At 36.3% G+C, this 20,950-nt stretch overlaps 1 protein-coding gene across 1 annotated transcript in view; it reads right to left on the bottom strand.

The window, feature by feature from the left end:
• Positions 1-20,950, bottom strand: part of THSD7B (thrombospondin type 1 domain containing 7B) — a 557,432-nt gene that overhangs the window by 477,800 nt on the left and 58,682 nt on the right. Inside the window, exon 3 of the mRNA XM_068949257.1 lies at positions 2,709-2,833. The gene's annotated coding sequence lies outside the window, so the exon portion shown is untranslated. The remainder of the gene's footprint in view (positions 1-2,708; positions 2,834-20,950) is intronic.

Genomic DNA, 20,950 nt, shown 5'->3' with positions numbered 1-20,950 from the left:
AAAGTGAAACAAGCTATCGCTTGTTATATCCATTTTAAGAAATGGATTTAGAATCCACAAATATTTAGTTTATATGAGAAATATAATCCAAGGGAAGAAATCATAATTAAAATGCTGTTAATTTTTCCTGTGATTTTTCTTTATTTTTCTTACTTGATTGCTTTAAATTCTTATGCATTTTTAATCTTGCATTGGGATTTTCTGTTTTTTAATTTCTTGATCAGGTATTTTTCACTAATTCTATTTATAAAGCAATTAGGAAGATCTTCTCTTCCCTTTTCCCGTCCTTCTTGTTTGTTAGATTTTATCTGGGAAGTACGGTGATACTAAGCACACCGTTCCTTTCTGATGTTTATTTCCTGCTAGTTCTGATTTTATCTCCTTAATGTGTGTAGTAACAAGAAAAAGTGTGCTTTCTGTGGCAGCTAAAGATACAACAATACAATAATGTGGGAAAAAATAGGTTTCTCTAATTAACTTTTAACATCATCATGAGGTTTAATGTTTACATTAGAGACCTAACAGGTAATATGATTTGAAACCACTGCATTCACAAATTAAGTTTGTTTTCAAATATGTTAAAAATTGTAAAAAATAACTCAGCTGAGACAAATTTGCTGCAGCTGCATTCTTGTAATTTCATAAAATCTATAGGCATTACTTTGGTTGTAATTTAGGCCATGGTTCCGCAGTCATTAATACCAGATCTGTCTGTTACCAGACCACCCAGCAGAACCAGTATGATATGGATCAGACTTGGGCACACAATCATATTTCTATTGGTTTAACCAGAGTACACAGCATAGAGTTCTTTTTTGCCTAACAGTTTTATCATGGTTTTATACCAGATGCAGGAAAGCAGATAATACCTAATCCAGCTGCGAGCCTACTGGCACAAAGTTGGACTTTTTGAATAGTTTTGAACAAGAAAAATTAGTTTATTTTCAAACTTATCAATGTTTTGTGTCATGTGGACAGAGCACTCTTAATCTTCTACTAGAAGCCTACCACAACCTGACCCTGCATAAAAATTTTAACGTACATGCCTTGCAAGAGTTGTTTCACAAGGAATACACTCCAAGCAGAAGCAATAGATACCAAAGGTGCAATTCACTCTAGCATCTGTGACCTAGCTAATGACTGATCTGAAAGAATAACAGACAAGTTCAGATAGTATCTATGAAAGCAGTCGTCAGGAAAAAAAAGAAAAAGAAGTGTTTACATGTGACAATTACAAAGACGCTTGTAATAAAGTGTATAAATCCTACCATGATCATCAGAGGAAAGTGTTTAAGGTGTGGATAAAAAGAGAGAGATAGGTGAAGGCCTGTTCTCTTTAACCGTTAGCAAATTTCTGAAAAGCAGCTGAACAGTTTGTACTAGAGTGTGCCAGGATCATAATTTATACAAGCCCTGAAGGGCTACATATCCCTACACGGGGAAAATGCATATGCAAACAGTATTAAGAGTAGATAATTAGCATTATCCTACATACATAAATTAATAATATCAAAATACCTCATTGATTTCTCAATTTCCAAAAACCACCATGCTCAGAAGTGTAAACACTGTACTTTGTTGACCCCGTTCTGACAATTACACTTTATAAACACACAGGTTTATCATCGAAATGAGGTACTTCTAAGAATGTTAAGAATGCAGGTAGAATCCCCCCAAAAGTGCTATCAGAGTTTCCAGGTCCCCACATCCAGTCATCAGTCAATCGATGGCATCCAGGCTGCTAATAGAATTTTTATTGCAGTCATAGTTTTCATGAGACCAGCATACAAATTAAGACAAGTAAATATCTTTAATATAGGACTTGTTAAAAAAATCAAATGTTAACATTTGGTTGATGCTGATCTGAACTCAATTGATTTGGGGACTTAAAGGCTTGTAATATTTGTGATTTCTTAATGTATTAATCTTTTGTAGTTTTATTATGACTTGGATTATTAGTTTATAATCTACTTGTATGTGTAGTTTTACCTCTATGCACTGATTTGTATTTTTTAATACATTAGCATCCATTCACACTTTTAAAACATCATCCAAAACCTAAACTCGATTTGGTTGGTTTTGCATGTTCTTCTCCCAAAACAACAGCTAGTGTGAAAACCGGCTTTCTTAGGAATGGGCTACAGTTACCTGCACAAAAAGACGTTAAATTATTAAAAATGGGTTGAGCCTTCTTTTAGGTTGATTATGAATCTAGGTTCTTGGAGATTACTCAGGGACTTAATAAACTCAATAAATGTGACAAGATGTTAAAACACTAATGTTTTCTATTTTGACCTTTTCTACTCTTTATCTTTTTGTCTGTTTTTTTATCATGTAACTTCTTAAGGAAGGAAATGTTGCCTTCTTTTATGTTGGGAAATTGCCCAGAACATTGCAGACACTACCCAAACAAAGAGTAATTATAATAATGACAAAATAGGAGGAGGAGGTTTACTTGACCCCATGCCAACAACCCCCTAAAGACTCCTATCAAACTCAATGGAATTATATACAGGCTTATTGCTTAGTTAATTGTTAATTGTACTAATAGTTATAGTACTAATAGTTAATTGTACCAATATAATTAGTACAATCAAAATGAACAAGAGAAAAGATATATTGCTACGCAAGTAAGACATCACTGAACTTATTTTTTGAGAGTTACGTATGACACTTAATATAACCACTTAAAATATATAAATATGTACCTTTTCTTTACTCTTGTCCTGAGCTGGAGTTTAAGAGAGCTAGAGCTTCCTCTCAGTTCTGCTCCTGACTTCATATTCTTCAATATAACACTGTTAGGTAACTCTCTATGCCTCCATCTCACAATCTATGAAACAGATATAATGATTTTCTTCTCAGAGGACTCTGAGATATACAAACAAAATGACACATAAGAGTTCAATACTATTAATATACTCTTTCTCCATTGAATGAGGTCTCAAAGCAGAACCTTTTCCTTTAATCTTGTTTGCTGAAACATGCCCTATGCCAGACTTCAACAACACATTTAAGTAGTGTATGATAAAAAGAAGGTCAATATAATGAGATAAGCTCTGCAAATATCTCATTTTCTCTAGATTTAATTATGATGAATCTTATCTACTGTGATAACTTTTTTTAACCTTTTTAATTTTACAGAGCGCTTGTACCAGCTTCTATCAGTCCCTCATATTTCATGCTGTGTAGTCCCATTCATCTCCTGTGTGTGAAACATATAGCCAGCATGACATTTCATATTCTAGAAACTTGCACTACTAAGCAAGGAATATAGCCTTCCTGTATCATTAATGCCAACATTATGATTCAAACTTATGGCTTCTAAGTCATTCTTTTAGGTTAATTTATTGCCATAATAAAGCAATTTCTTTGCTTGCTTCTAGCATTTTATATGACAATGTCAAGATTTGAATATATTTTCTGAAAAGCATAATATCAAGACTTCAGTTGTCCTTAAAATTCTGTTAATACTTCCGAAGCCTTATTTACGTGATTACACCTTCAACTACGAAAACCTCAGCCTTGTTACTACCGGTGGGGCATCCCACTGAGATTTGCTTAATTTTTATTAAGCCTCATAGATACTTTGTATTACAGATAGTAAAAAACTAAACAAAAAAAAAACCCAAACACTATTTTATATGATTATCAGAGTATCTCCTTTTTAATTTAGGGAGCTTGCTATACGTTACACATAAAACACCTATTACATAACATAGCGTCTACAGGAAAAAAAAAAGCTATAAATATATATAGACAGGGAGTATGTATTAAAAGCAACTGTCATTGAATACACTGCCATAAACTAGCAAGTGGATGCAATGGTATCCATGGCCAAGACTGTATTTACAGTTCTATCAATGGTCTGCGGGTCTCTCTTACCTACCTCTGCTATCCATAGAACTTTTATTGGGGAAAACTATCTCAGCAATTCAGCAGTTCAGCACTTAAATGTGTTTTTGATTTGGGTCCTGTGAAAAAGAGACTTGACTCCACATGACTTTCTCCCATGAACCAGCTTTCAGTTTTACATCTGACTCTGTGGACACTACTGATAACTGAATTAAAAAACGTGACATAAACCAAGTGAAAGTTCACTTGTTATATTTGACAGTTTTCCAATGAAATGCTAACATTTAAAAAATGTCTCAAATAATATAACACTAGCATCTTTTTTCTTGTTCATTTCAATTGTATTATATTAGTACAGTTAACTGTGGAAGATTTTACTAAAGCAATAAGCCGGGCTACAGTTTCACCGGGTTTAATAGAAGTCTTTAGGGGGCTGCTGGCATAATAGAGAATAAAATATAATTTTTAATATTAGAAATTTTAAATGCCCATATGCAAAAAATTTCACAACAAGGCTCTCGCATCAGACTTAAAATCAGTGGAAGCTTTTCCACTTCAGTTTAGACTGTGACATTCGTGGATTTCAGCTTTGAAATACCTTTTCTTGTTACAAATTGTGACCTGACAGGACAATCAAGACTGGTAGCGTTAATGTTAATAATAAATGCAACTTTGGAGCCTTTAGGTAAGGAAAACTGAGTGCATTAGAATCTAGAATTGTGCAGTCTGTACTGAGAATGTGCAGTGGCAATTTTGCCTGAGTAAAGCTATCAGAAGAGGCTTAAAAATCTGATTTAAAAAATCTGATTTAAAAATGAGTGGATTTTTTTCACCTAAGTAAAAAACAGTTAATGGCTGAAAAAAAAATCTTTGATGAAAATACTGAGTCTATAATGAAAGAACTGGCAAGACCCTGAGAAATTTAACCTGTGGAAATCTCAAGCAAAGAACCATGGATAGATGCATCAAAAATGTGTTAAAAATAATTTTGACAAGCCGTGCATTCAAAATTTACAAAAGGCTAGAAGAAAAAAAGTAGAACCCTAAGATTTCCTCTCATACTGGATTTGTTTCTAATCCCATCCTCTGACCCATTCCGTATAATTTCTATCTATAAAAAGCAAACTAACTTAAGGTCACCACACAGAAATGCCATTATGTAGAACTATTTTAAAATGTTATCTCTTTCACATATTAGTATTATCTCTCCTGTACTATATAGCTGGCATTTCAGCCTGGCCCTTATGCAAAAGTTACAATAATAAAATTTTGAAATTTAAATCTTTTTAGGGTCGTTCTAAATAAAAACACTGGCAATTTCCTATAAATAAAACCTGTGCCTTCATGGTCTGCAAATAATTCTGCCTAGATTTCAGTGAAGACCGATTGCATGCTTACATAGGATATTTTTGAGAATAGACTTATCCTGTACAGACTTTAAATAGATTAGACATAAATAAGGCTGCTTCTTACAGGTTCTGCTACATCTTAGCACATTGCAGAGACAAAACATTACAACTTTTTGCAAAACAAGCAGTATGAAGTTTTGCCTTATCTTTCCTAAGAAAGAATTTTCATTTCTGCTGTTAGAAAAGATTTACCCCAATATAAGAAAATATACATGGGTCCTGTAATGTGGTAACAATTTCCAACCTACTAAATTGCTGATCTGTACACCCTTCATATCCCTTTAAAATTGCAGCACATTCAGATTATAAGCTATTCATACAGCCAGAGGAGGAATTCACAGTTTCTCATGGCATGTGTGGCCTACTGGTCTGTTCCCAGGCAGACTTTTTCACTCTCTCCTTCTCCTCCACATATGTAAGCTGAATTCATATTTATTTGAACGTTTCTGACACAGCCAGCTATATAAAGGTGGAGATATTTGTAACTGATGTCCATTTTAGGATCTCTTTAGGATCTTGTCTTTGTTAGACAGATGTACAGAAGCCTCAGTGAAAATATGCCTGTGTTCTACGAGTTCTATGATGATCTGCATCCTACAAACATATTGTATGAAGGCAACTTTCAACTTGCAGGAATCTTGCACCCCCCATCAAATCAATGGGAGCCGGGCCATTAGCTTCAAAAAGACCAGGATTTCATCTATAGGGTCTGTATTTTTTCAAGTCTAAGCTGCAGTTGGCTGGATCTTGCTTCAGAATCAGTTCTATATTAGCACTCGTTCTTGAACCACCTTGCTCCTCTACTTAGTAGTTTGGTGAACTAAGGAAGTGAAGCCTATTTTCCCACTACAGCAACATGGGCTTGTTTAAGATACAATTTCAAGTTAAAATAAATGTTAAAGAAAAACTTCCCTGGGAGAGAAAAGATATTGTTTTCTATTCTTTGCTGTCAAGGAAAAAAGCTGCTTTTTCATCCCTTTCTAAAAGCTTACAATATGATTGGCAAAGTATCAGGAATAATAAGACAACTGGTGACGTAAACCCCAGGAGGAACAGAGCAGCTTTTGTTCTGAACTCTCATCAAAATCTTGGAAATCTTACAATGGGAAATGTTGCTGGACTGGGGGTTCTTATTCTGAATTCTTACACATTAGACTTGCGACTTCTGAAATCTCTAACTTGCTTCAGTAATTATAATATACCGTCACATTTTCTATCTGTAGCCAAAATAGCTGTACAGTTAAATATTTAAAATGCTCTTGATTCAAAATAAGTCATTCTCTATGAATGTAGCATTATTCTTGTTGACTTGCTGGAGTTACTACCTATTTTGATTTTTAATGCAATAACCTCTATAAAGTATGCAATAAAAGACGCAACTATGAATGCTATAGAACAAATAACTAAAAACAAAAGCATAGCTTAAAGCACTATAAACATGAAGATCATACTTCCTAGAATGTGTGTTAACTGTAACGTTAAATGTAAAAAGCCTTGTATAGATTACAAAACTAAGATTGTATAGTCAACATTATGAAGTCAGAAAAAGCAAAACTTACGGTTCAAAAAGCAATATTATATGTACCATTTAGATAAGCTATATGAGTTGTCTTAAGCATTTTAAAAATGTATAGTAATGACTTTATAATAAAGGAAACAGAAATAGAAAACAGTACTATTGGTCCAAACCCTCCAAGCACTTGATGCAAACAGAAGGCTTTGCTAACCATGCAGATGCTTTGGCAAAACTCTCAGTTCTACAAAAGAGTTCAGTTATGTAAGCATCAGTGTAGTCTTTTGAATTTAATCTCCTTTTTAAATGAGAAAGAAAAAAAGAAAGATTTGCCTGTGGAGTTTGTATTAGTTGAATACTTCACTGTGCAAGTCCTCTCCTCAAATCTGTCTTTAAGTGTGCATTGTCAGGTAATTCAAGTTTTCTGGACTTAAGTTACTTCCTTTTAATTAGTCTAGTAGCTTAAAGGAGAGCAGCCACTCCATAAAGACTACTTGAACTGCTGTGTTCTCATTCACATGGCATCCACTCATGAACGACCCAAAGATTTCTGGGGACATATGTCACAGTCAGCTATGAAGTAAGGTGGACTGTGTGAGAATGTATATCCTCTATGACCTCGCTGAAGGAACTGTAACTAAAAGTAGCAACCCGGTCAGGTTGCAAACCAAATTAAGGAACGTACTAGTTGTTATTCGAGTGAGCTTTGCAATAAAAGCACACTTATTACTGAAAAGGAATCTAAACAAATGGATCAGTTAAATCGTTCACATCTGTAGTCTCCACCAAAGTGAAAAAGAAGAGGCCAAAGCTCAAAATATCTATTACATCCATATAGACTTGTAGTGTGGTCCAGCGCAGTCCTAGGTAGGAGTGTGACAAGAAGGCGTTATATAGTGAGAAGACTTGAGTTCAATGTGTTCCCATAAGATGGGATGTCTACTGCATTTTCTAAAAACAGAGGCAAAAAAAAAAAAAAGTAGCATTTAGGGAAGAGGAAATACTATAACAAAAATTTCTCTGATGGTGAGCTGTTTGCATGAAATTTGCTTCTACCATTGTTCAGAGAAACAAGACTTCTGTATATTTCAAATATAAATGTCACCAAGAAATACTCACCTCAACAAGTAAGCCCAAAGCAATTTTAATAGAAAATTAAAATCAAACACAGTAAAGCCTGGTGATAAGAAGCAGAAAACACACCAGAGTAGCATTCAGGAGCCTTGGGACCAATTGATGTCACCACTTGCCTTTTGAAGCCAAAGAACAAAAGATACCCGCCATAAACCACAGAAACAGCGGTGCCACCCGTGGCAGGTTGATGGCATTCTCTCTTCTCCTCTAATACCATGTTAAGACTTTATTATTAGAGATAAGCAAGGTCTGTGGGTCTGGAATTGTTAAGGACAGGAAACTACTAATGTGGAAACTACTCACTGCAGTTTTCTCTCCCTTTCAAATCCATACCCTCACAATGGAATAGACCTCCTCCTAGATAATAGATTCAAGTTATTTAAAAGTCAGAATGATTAGCTTATATGTTTATAAAATCCAATTAATTCCAGGTTCGTTTTATATTACCTAGGTTCTTGTAAAACTTTACTCAGATCTTTCCACTATAACTCTGTTCTCTTACGTCCTATTTGCATTACAATCTCTTAAGTCAGAAATGCAAGATATGAGACACATCTCCCAGTTGGTCATTTGCTATATTCAAGTAGCAGCATGTTCATAAAACGACCACTGGTCGTATGTAATACAAGCTTTCAAACAAAGCGACTCTCCATTACAAAGTATGCTTATGAATTCCACACACCAGAGGGTTCTTACAGACTTGTGAGAAATGCAAACAACAAAAAGGGCCATGCATTACATTAGAAGAGCCACATGGGAACATCACAACTAAAAGAACGCTTTGGTGGGCCCTTGTTGTATGTAAAATCCATTTAACAATATAGATATATTTACTACTTGCTAGAAGTTAAAAAAACCCAATTAGTCTAATATGTATACTTCCTTCTGCTTTCAGAATGAAATGTAAGTTGGAAGTTTTGTTTCAGGATGGAGGATTCAGGCAGTAGGAACAGGGGGGCTGAGGTGTTGTGGGGCTGAAGTGTTGAGTAGTTCGTAGTAAGGAGATACTACTTTGCAGAGTAATCATGTCGACTATAGCAAGAGAAAAAGGAAAACTACTCAAAATCTTGATTTCACTTCTTTGTTTTCATTCTATTCAGCCATACTTATAACACTGATTCACTGATTTCAGCTTTCTAGTTATTTTAGAAATGCTACAGTGATGCCAGCTGGTATAGCTAAAAGTTTTCAGTTAAGTATGTATAGAGTAACATCATTGTAGAAATAAGAGTCAGTTAAACAGTCCCTCAAATCAACTGCTGCAGTTTAGCCCAAGGCGATAAAAAATCTTGACTGGGCCAGCAAACTTTCAAGTCCACATCCTGCCTGTCTTCCTGCCCTAGGGAGCCTTTGTATAAGGCTCATTGTTACACAAAGCAGCTACTTCAGCCGAGGAACCACTTCAAGAATTTAAGCGTTATTTGAGGGTATTATTAGGAGTCATTGTTTGGATGTTTCTTAATTTTCAGAGTTTAAGAGATGCTAACCCAGATTATGGTCCAGTTCATTAAATCCAACGCTGAATGTGTTACTGTCCCCAGTCAAGACAATTTACCCTAAACTGAAAAATGGACTTTTGCAGAGTGTGCATTAATTCAGGCACTGAACATTTCACAAGCTCGCGTACCCTCTGTTTAAAAATAATCTCTTTTCTTCTGCATCTAATAGTCATGAAGCTTTCTAAATATCACCATAAATACATAAGATTTGAATATTATTTGATATAAAATATTTATTAAAAACAATTAATGAAGAGAGTATTTTTGTTACTCTGTATATTATTAACCACAGCATACCAGAACTGGTTACATTTTTCACATGTAAGTGAACTAGAAGTCAAGAACACTTCTTACTACTTTCCCTGATTGCTTACTGCTCCTGGAAAACCAGTGGTTAAAAAAGCACTTAGCCTAGACTGACATACAGTTCTAAATTTCTATGTCAACTTAATGCTAGTTGCAAATCTTCATTCTATAGAACCTTATTTTTGAATAAGGTCCTTGCTATTTTTGAATTCATTTATATATTTGAGGGAATATTCCATGTTTCTTTGTGATGAGGATCCCCAGAATTTTTCCCTAATCAACTGATAGGTAATTCCCTTTGCAGACAACTGTAGAAGGGCACTATTAATACTGAAGTCATTTAGTTTGGATGTATAATGCAAAAAAGGTGAGCTTCTGCCTAAGCTCTACACTTGCTCCCTCTAGCTTGTTAACTTATTCTAGGTACCTTCTAAATTCCAAATACTTTCCTGCTTGGATTATAGGGATTCTATACTCAAACCAAAATATAAACCAAGCAGAGTAGGCAGTATAGTCCTATCTATGAATTCATGGCTAGTAAAGCCTTTTCTACCTTAACCACTAAGAGAATTATTCTTCATCAATGGGTTAGAAGTTTACCATAGAAATCCACACACTTTTCGACTTGAGGATTCTAATTTTCTGGACCTACATATGTAATTAATGCTCAGAAGTCTATTTCATTGAATCTTCAAACCATGTAAACCACTGGAACACCATCGTCTACATGTTTAGTTCTCTTCCTGTGTATATTCAGGGACATTCAGTCAGGTTACCTAATTTGTTCCCCATGTCCAAAACTTTCCTTCAGCGTTTTTTGAACGACAGACCGTTTCATCCTGTGTGATCTCAACTTCCTTTGATGACAACCCTATCCTACTGGAACTATGAAAGTGTCAACACCAAGAGCAAAATTTAGGTGTGCAGAAGATGAAAATAGCTCAGCAGCTATCGCACAAACTCTCTCAGTAGAGGTCAACAGCCTCAGCATTTTTGGAGTAACTGCAAACCCCCTATTTCCATCAACCTGCCCAAAATAACACCACCAAAAAGGTCTTGCTGGCTGGAAGGAAAGGAAAAATACTGTGTATCTATTATAGTTTCAGAAAATAAGTAGATAGTACCATGACAAACATCAAATAAAACAACAGATTGCCTTGATTTAGTAGAGGCAAAAGGTGCACACGGTCAGTCTTTGGGGAGCGATGCCTTGTAGTAAATGTGAGATAGTTAATACAAGGCAGCTTTGCCTCTGTGAAAGGGGGGCAAGCAGCTCACACTAACAGTTTCTCCGTTGCACATGGGCACAGTATTGTCACAGTCAATGTAAGGTAATTTGAGGTCATCTTTATCAGCAGATCAAAACCAGAAAGTTTTTAAAAATAAAACTAATTTAGGAAACATTAACTTATCATATATATGTCCTAATTCTTCTTGTATAATATAAGATTATTGAATATTCAAGGTAATCTTGGATTCAAGTACACACATTGTCATCTTCTTTTTAAAAAGCATTAACCTGATGCAGTGGCTGTTAAAGATGTGCCTAAAGTCATCCAGCACATGATGGAGAGTCAGGTATAAAGACCTGACCTGGTAAAGTCAGGTATAAAGCCCTGGAGTCCCAACTGACAAGCTATATGTAACAAGGATTAGAGCACAGTTCTTCATTCTGTAAGTTAACATGTCGTCTTTTACGAAAAAAAAAAAAAGAAATCTGGGAATTGCCACACTGTGTTAGACCCTAGCACATATTACCCAGTAACCTTCCTTGAACAGTGGTCAGAATTAAACAGGTGAAACCATTACGGGGAAAAATATTTTCATGCACTAGTTCTGAACTTCCTACACTTTATGTCAGAGATGCTTAACCTCTAGTCCACAGGCCATCCACCAGGACAGTTCAATGATCTATGGGCAACTCTGCAGCCTTCTTACTTGAAGATCACTCAAGAGTATACAGTGAGCAGATTAGAGACAAGATGAGTTCTTCCAGCAGTGGCAGCCTTCTCCTGGATACCAATTTATACTTCATTTTCTCCCTTCTTACCCTGAAGACCTCTAATATGACTTGCTGATATTGTTGGGAAGCTAAGGAAAAGAAGGCAGCCAGGAGCAGCTCTACACTATATAGCATATCTGCAGCAAAACCAAAGGCTTTCCAGAAGCATGGAGCCTACCAAACACAAGCAGTATAGCTGCTATACACATCCACAGGAAATTGGGCAGATCCAATGAGACTGTGCATGCGCAATACATCTAGTCACACAGTGGCTTCCATGGTACTGGTACTAAGGCATACTGGCTATGTGAGTTGCTCAGCCAAAAGAGCAATAAGGCACCACTATTTTCATTTCATTGTTCTTGTTTTGTAAAACTAGAAGAAACTGAGCTTCTGCTCTGTTTTCTCTAGATCATTCATTATTTTATACATTTAGTTCCCCATAATTCATGTTCATTCAAAAACTTAACTTTTTTGCTCAGGTACTTGCCCTGAAACTGCCCCATTACCCTGCTCTGGATATCTCCCCTGATAGGGACTATCAAAGATATATTTTGCTGATTTCAAAATGTACTTTATTTACTGTATTTTCACTCATTTTCATAAATGCAAATGTGCACTCAAAAGAGTTTGATTCTGTATCACCTTACTGTTCATAAATTAATTTAGTGCAAAGTTGGCATAAAGCATTACTATTCTTAGGAAATAGTATTTTATATTCATTCTTTACTGATATAAATGGTGGTATCAAGTAAATGGAAAAAGAGAATCAGACCTGGAAAAATGTGAGCATATTAATTAAAACATACTGACTGTCCCTTACTAAATTATACATTTCTAAATCTTTCAGAAGCATGCCTTTTAAAATAGCTCGGGGGATTTGCAGTTGCCTACAGAGCTTTTCATTTCTAGGTCACTTGTTAAATCTACCCCAGGTCAGCACTGACTGAAAATTATTACTGTCTGGCAGTTGTTTTGTAGTCTACATAAAATGTATTAGTGGTTTCACTCTACTTCCTAATGGACAAGTGGCCCCATCTTACACTTCGACCTAAACAGGACCCTGTTGACTACTGCAGGAGAGAGAACTAAACTCTTTCTATCTCTGTAGGTAGGTCCTCCTGGTAAGGAATTAGCCTGACTGGTGGGACACTCAGAGCTATTACAGCACTACTCTATGAAAAATAAAGCCCTGCTGGTCTGCAATTCCTGTAATCAGAATAGATAAAATGCTATTTCGGTGAGCTATTGCAGTGATTATTTTGTTCCTCTGTGGATCTTCACCATGTGATAAGGAAGTGAGTGGGGTAAATGCTACATGTTGCCCACTGTTACTACTCAAAAGAGAGCCCCCTCCAAGCACCATTTCACAGTTAAAAGTGTGTGTGTGTGTATGTGTGTGTGTATGGATATATATATATATGTGAGAAATCAGAGGAATAATAAGCAAAGATTTCTTGTTTAACAGTAATAGAAGGAAAATTGTTATATGAGATAAAACTATATCAAAGGTGTTTTAATAATAACATGCTGGACAAACATGTAAAGATTTAACAGCTAGAAACAGCTAGATCCTGTTTAACAGCTAGAGACAGAAATTATAATGTGATCCATATTTGACTTCTCCTCATTATTTTCTGTTTGCACTGGAAATAGAAAATATTTTTCTCTCTTAGGAGTCACAGTCTCACATTTTCACAAGCATTATATTATTTTCTTTTTAGAGCTGACACAAGCACGAATGCATCAATATATATTATTAAACAATTCGGGACCTGTCTTAGTATTTATAACTGTTTCTCACAGAAATAAAGTCCAGCATTTTCTCTGCTTTCCCTTGACTTTTTCCCTTGAATGACAGGTAAGTCCCTGTGAAACCAGTACTATCCCTGTCCTTATTGAGCTGCGACAAATTTCCCCTAAGGTCTCCATTTCTCTCTGTGTTCTCATTTGTCTCATTCAGCTCAGCCTTCAACAATTCAAAGCAGATCTGCTCCTTTACTGAGAAATCTTCACCTCTTCCTACCCATCAGGATGAGGCTGCTTTTCTATGGGTTTTGTAACAACCAGAAATAAAAAAAAGCATGACTGACTATCTACTTCATCTGTCACCATCTTTTCATGCCCTTGCCCCTCAATGTCCCTACTGCCTCTCTTCCTGTTTGCTGCTTCTCAACTTCTTATTGTTCATTTTTTCTTCTTTGCTACCCCTTGTTCTCTTCACTGTTTAACCATACTTACCCCAGTGCAGCCCTTCTTCCACAAAAAACCCGGTTAGCTTCAAGCTGAGTTTACCAAGCAGAACGATGTCAGGATCCAGGTTTTGCTCTGTTTCATGCTCCCTTCACAACTTTTCTGAAAAGCCAAATGCATGAGTTCAACAGGTTCTTAGGGAGATCACAGATGTGTCACATTATTTACTTCAAGTAAATAATTAAGCTGATATTGATCTTTCTTGTATCTCATGTATGATATTTTATCTTTGACAAGCTATTCTGAGATCATTGTATATAGGATTTTATTACATTATTATATGTACAAGCATTGTAAATATCATTTATCTTTTTTTTACATTCTCTGTATCCCTTTTATACCTTATCAATAATTTAACTGCCTTTTTAGTTTTACTCTATGGATTCTGCTCACAAGCTAAAGAAAAGGATGCAAACAATCTTCTGAATTAAATAAAAATGCAAAGCATAAAAGTTATAGAAATGCATAGACTTTGGGATCAGTTACAATGCACATTTTAACTCTCATAGACTTTGCGGCTATCAAGGGAATGGAATTTCAGATCAGAACCTAGGATAATAGAACTGGACCAGCGAACAAGTCCAAACAATCTGTCATAGCAGACAACTGTATCATAAGCTCCATCTTAAAATTCTCTTCTGTTGGGAAAATGATCCCAAAGTTTGTCCCTCTGCTAGTTAAAACTTATTCATCTTTATACAAAATGTAGTCACCATGCTATTACATCCATTCATTTGTGTGCTGATACCGGCTAAAGTATTTCTCTTCCTTTTCCTTCCCGCTCCTTTCCTCCTTTCAACATTCATTTTGTGAACTAAGGAAAAAAAGCTCTTTCAGTTTCCTCTTGCAAGAGCAGCTCTCCATTCCACACTTACCCCAATAGTCTTTGTTTGCACCTATCCCACTTGAATTCATTGTTCTTATTAAGAATTGTAAAAAGAATTTCAGAAAACACTTTTCCGGGTCCTCAGCAATAGTACTTCCTTCTCTCTTCTGGAATACCCTACTTGATATTCAAGAATCAAGGACATCTTTTTCTCAGTTGTATGGAGTGGTGGTTCCAAGTGACCTGCAACTAATATCTCTCTGTTTTTCTCCCTTCTGTCGTGTTTGAGGATATCCTAATTTTTAATAGTGACACCTAATTTGGCACTATCAGCAAATTTCAGCAGCTTGCTAATTTTGTCCCAAAGTTAATGGAAAATACTAAATGCAACTGGTTCCAACACTGAACCTTGAAGAGCTCTACTGATTACCTTCTTGCAACCTACTATTTCCCTTTCAGTGTCAACATAGTAATTTCCCCTTTATAAACTTCCTCATTCACATCAAAAATATTGTCTTAATCCTACAGACTATAGCTTAACAAACTTAACTATTAAACACCCCAATGGCACTGTATCAAATGCTTTACTTGTTCAGACAAATGGAATCTACCGCATTTGTTTTGCCTAGAAAATGAGTTAGCAAATGAAGCTATTAATTAGTCTGCAATACTACAATATACCTTCAGTAAATTCAACTTCCCTTTTGTTTCATTTTCCATGTACATCCACACCTTTAAACATGCTTCCCTCCAAATGATGTTCTAAAGCTTCACATGCCAGGGGGACAACTAATGCAACAATAGCCCATAGTATTCTTTTTAAATGCAGGCCCTGCATTTGCTATTCAACAGCCATATGACTTTGCCCTGATTTCGACAGATTTATTAAAGCTACCCGTTACATGACTTCTCACTTAACATAGTTCTTTCAGAACTTGATGGCACTGATGTGGCCCTTCTGACTTGATCACATTGTGCTTCTTGAGCTTTCCTTCCACATCTGATAATAGCAGTTTCTATTTCTATGGCGTCATCTTCATCTTATGTACCCTTATGTGCCTTTGTCCCCTTGCTTAATACCTCCATCCATTTTGAATAGTGATAAAAACGTGTATTTAACTTTTTCCCTCAGCTGTATTATCCTACTGCTTCGGCCAGACTTGGATCCTTTGTAGATCTATAACCAAACAGCACAGGAGGATTGACGGACTACTTCATGGAAGTGTTACACATTTCACTAAAATAAATTCACAAATCTTTCTAAGAGTGACTCTTAAGATGTTTGTTAAAAACACAAATTAAGTATTTTCTAATTCCTAAGTGCATTTTGATCAAATTGCAGGAACTGAAAAATCTCTTTCCGAATTCCATAAAATGCTATATATTCGCATTGAACACGCAAACTATAGACGATATAGTAAAGCGGTTTCTTAGTTTGGTTTCAGTTTTAAACCACACAACAGTCAATCCTTCCCAAGAGACTTTATTTTGGTGGAATAATTGTTATCAGGCAACTTTGCTTTAACATCTTCTTTGCTTAGAAAAGAAGAGGGAATAAAAAACACAGCTTTCAAACCACAGAGCAACCGTTGAAAACTTAAAACCACAATACTCAAGAACAGACTGAGCCTATGATTACCTAACACAAAATGTGGTTTAAACTGGGCATCATACCAAGTTTTTCAGAGAAACCCAAGTGGAAAAAGGAGTAAAAGTATCCATGGTTACAGTGACCCTTGCTTGGCACCTGAAGAGATCTTTCTAGAAAAAGACAGGTAGAAACATTTATCAGGGTCCTCAGAAGTAGCAAGACTTCTTCCTGTTTTTATAAGTTAAAAAAAAAGATAAAATAGCACTTAGTACAGACTGTCTTGAACACAGACTGTAACCTAGAAATATTTTTAGAATTCCCCTCTTGTATGTTTTTCACAATTTCACTCAGTACTGAAAAATAACCTCAGAAATAAAGATCTGTCTATTTAAAATAATGGCAAATTCCGAGAATAACAAATTGATTTATAAAATGACTATTTCAAGACTGGACTCATGAGTGAAGGAGCAGGATCTTAGGCTGCAATTTTTTTTTTTTTAATGGAGAAGGTTTGAAGAGTAAGTTAAGCTAAACGGGAGCCATCTCTGCAAAGTATTGAAGCTCCTGCACTCCCCGTAATTCTGTTCAGGTACACCTCGCAAGGCAGTGAGGCAGCTAAACACAGATCACAGTTGGCTTCGGTGGCATTTTTTCTCACTTCTCCACTGAAACTTACTCACCTGTTTTCTGTTTATACATGTGTTCGGGGAAGATTTTTTTTTAAACTGTGCTAAAATACTTACGCATAACAAAGCATGAACAGCCATGCACACATGGACAAATATTCATGACAAATAATTTTCTAGTTGCTTCTTCTATGTGTTCAACAATTTGACGAGACAGTAACAATAGAGCCGAACAGAGAGTTCTGACAATAAATTCCTCTCTCCCTGGCAGGGAGGAGCGCAGCTATTTCCCGTTAAGATGATGTACAAACCAAACGCAGTTCTCCTTCTCGTGAAAAAGGAAAAGACAGGAAGAGATTTTTAATGCCCTGTAATCTTCTATGATGTTCACCTTCTATTTTGTATTTTCCTTAAGGATTCTACCCCATCTTCTGTTGCAGAGGTGATTGCTCCACAGATATTAATAACAGATCTATGTTGCTGAATCACCCAACTGGACAGATTTGATCTGGATCAGGCATTGCACACTATCACATTCCTGTCAAATCAGCCAGAGCACACACGATGATGTTTGTAACGGCTTCGTTCCAGCCATTACGGAATTACATGGATGATGCCTGGCTTGGCATAAAGTTTGCCCAGACAAAGTTGCCTCATCCACCTTTTTTAAATGAGTTGAACCAGCAGGCTGAAAATTTAGCAAACTCAGTTATAAGAGATTAGCTCTTTCTATAATGTGGCTGGACCATTCTTGATGTGGTAAGATATACCTGAAAACTGTATTTACTTCCTCTTTAAACCAAAGAAAAGAGGTTCAACACCCCAATCATTTCTTCAAGCAGCAATCCTGCTTTTGTAGTAGTTGGTCACCCAAGGACTGAGAAGAAGTCATACCCTGTGACCCTGGTGATTATTTACAAAGAGTAGTCCCCAAATCCTACCTATGAAATTTTGAAAATAGTATTTACATCAGGGTCAAAAATCTCCAAGAGTCCCATTACAATTGTACAACTTTCGCTTTCTGCAAAGAGCAAACTCACAGCTCATCAGCTCTAAGTAATAATAGTGCTTAAGTATCGTGCTCAGTGCGTGGTTAACTAATGAATGGAAAAAAGAACATAGCTGCCATAAATGCTTCTGCAACTCTGTATCAGCATCCTTGTATTTGATTATAAATGATTGGATATGGCAGACCCTACATGTGTATTTACTCACTGTATTTCAGCAAGCACTGCACGTAGAGGGTCCTTGAGTTTTCAGCACTGAAAATCTGGCAACATTTAAAGGGGACTTTTTTGGTGTTTTAGAAATGTTAAGTCATGTTTTCAACAGATATAATATCGATGAACAGTTACTGAGTAAGGGGTACAGATTATACTACCTATGGAGGAAACACTGACTCAAAAATGTAAACCAGGCCTTAGGCCTGCACCTCCTGCAAGAAGAAAAGGCCATATCTCAAAGCCTATCCAATGATGGCATATGCCAGTCCTGGCTTCCAGTAATACAAAAATGTTTGGAATTCTACAGTGATTTTTCAGGAAAATTGTGGGAGGACAGATCCGAAAGAAAGAAACACTTGAAACACACCCATGAAGTTGGTTGAGCTCCCTGTACTAGCTGCACAACAGATTTAATCACCAACTTTGAGAGGAAGCAAAGACAGGAGCAGGCCTTGCCATTCAGATCCAAGAATAAGTATCCAAACTGAGGTTCAGTACCCATACACACAGACTTTCCTTCGAGATTGCTGGAACAAAATTAAATCATTTGTGAGCTTCAGACGGCCGAACTGAACTAAATAGGAAGAATTGTTATTTCTAACTCTGCTTTCAGCGCCTCTTTTCAGACACAAAACAAGAGGGAAAACAAGAAATAAATTATGTCAGCCAGTTCAGAACATGTGAAAAATCAATACCTACTACTGCATCCAAAGAAAGGAATTAAAAGAAATGTGTGAAAATTATATTAAAAAAAAATATGGCACACGCTAGCATACTTTGCTATACTTTAAGCCCAGAATTCCAGAGACACTGTTTCAACAAAAGATCAATCAAAAACTGTCAGGCTGAAACATAACATCAAAATGCTATTTCCATTGTGTAGAGCAAATGGAAATGTATGCAAACGTACGTGGATATACTTTGATCCAGGTAACTCAGGGCACTGCTAGTAGTAGAGATATGAGGACATGGTCTGATGGACCGACTTAGAGTCATAGAATAGTCCAGGTTGGAAAGGCCTCTGGATTCCAAGCTCCATCAGGTTACTCAGGGCCCCATCCAGCCTATTCGTCTCCAAGTAGCTGTGTTCTACTTATACCGGTAGGAGAAGCAACGCACAGTCTCAGGTATAACTATATTTTACAGTCTAAAAAACTGTGTACTAAGAAACCCTGATGTTATGCTACTACACACATGTAAACGTGCATACAATGAACTATATTTTCTAACTATATCCATGTGCTTTGAAAACAGAGATTTAGCATGTTTTTAGTATACATCCACACAGGCATATACTGTCCTTTACTAACCCAGACAAAGCTGCAAACAAGTTTCTAATGGAATTTTGCAGGACAGAAGAACGTCATAAGAAACACACCTCCTAGCTAAACAGAAATATATCTGAATGCTAGGGAAGCCGAAATACTACCTGATTATAGCAAAGAAATGACTTATGATGCAGTTAGGCAGGTTTTACTTTGTTTTCGTAATTCTGATCTGACCACAATTCTGGAAAAAACTTTAACATGTCTCCTGAAGTGTTCTGCTATATAGTCATCAAAGATAAACCCTTCCGCTTCAATGATATGCAAATGAAGACATGTTTGTTAAAAGGATTAACAAAGTTGTTCAAAGCATCTTTTCAGAGTCAGTCTAGTCTGCTTCCAAACAAACAATAAACTATCCACATGCAGTGAGATTTTCTAACCCATAAACATCACCAAATGGAGGAAGAAGATCAGAACCTTAATGAGTTTGGTCCTTTGACTTTTAGCTGATCAGTGTCACCAATAATTTCAACAGGCTCTAAAATAAGCACTTTCTATCTTCAAAGTGCCTTCCAAGCATCAACCAATTAATCCCTACAACTCTCCTCTGAGGTAGGTAAGTAGGTATTGTTATCCCCATTTTACAGTCGGATGAACACAGTCAGAAGGGTTAAGTGATTTGCCGGAGGCCACAGATGGAGGTGGGATTAAAACACAAGAGTGACTATGATTCCTTTTAGAGGATAGCATTTTTTTTTCTGCTGAGATTTTTCTGTCCTGACATTAGACATCTTGGCTTGTGGCAATATTTGAAGTAAACAGAATAAATTCTGCCTTGTTAAAAGCAGGAAGCCAGAAAGGAATCTGTCTTGTATGCCAGTGTACATCACACTTTTTTTACCTTATATTGATGTAAGGCTTTTACTTTAATTTTGTTCTAATATTCAAGTATCACTCCTTCCATGCAAGGACTTCTCCCTGTGGTAATGTAAAATGCTACCAGTTGAAAGATATGTCCTGCTCTTTTGCAGATTTTATTTTGCCTTTTTGCTTCCAAATCAGTAAGTCTGGGTGACACATTGCCCACCCTTGGACAGCCCACGCTGTCCTTCCAGAATCGGGGTAGCTAATTAACTGGCTGGCTCCATGGCGGCACAGGCAGGAGTACTTAAAGAAATGGAGACATGGAGCTTTGCGAGTCAAGAGCAGAGAAAGCCATTAGCTGAAATCCAACTCTAATGAATTGTTTGCAGCCATTCTAACAGCCATAAGATTGATACCTTTCCCATTTCAGCAGAAGGATCAGGTGGAAAAAGCAGTGTATATCCTTTTCCTTTTCCTCAATATGTATACAACTTAAGGCCACTTGAAGACCCATTTGTCATGAAGTCAATCCAGTGTATAGTAATAATAATTTGAGTTTCATAAGGAAATCACCATCCTTT

This window comes from Struthio camelus, chromosome 6 (genome assembly GCF_040807025.1).
Source record: "Struthio camelus isolate bStrCam1 chromosome 6, bStrCam1.hap1, whole genome shotgun sequence".
Lineage (NCBI taxonomy): Eukaryota > Metazoa > Chordata > Aves > Struthioniformes > Struthionidae > Struthio > Struthio camelus.
Note: the sequence above shows the minus strand (reverse complement) of the source record. Positions and strands in the feature narration are given on the sequence as shown.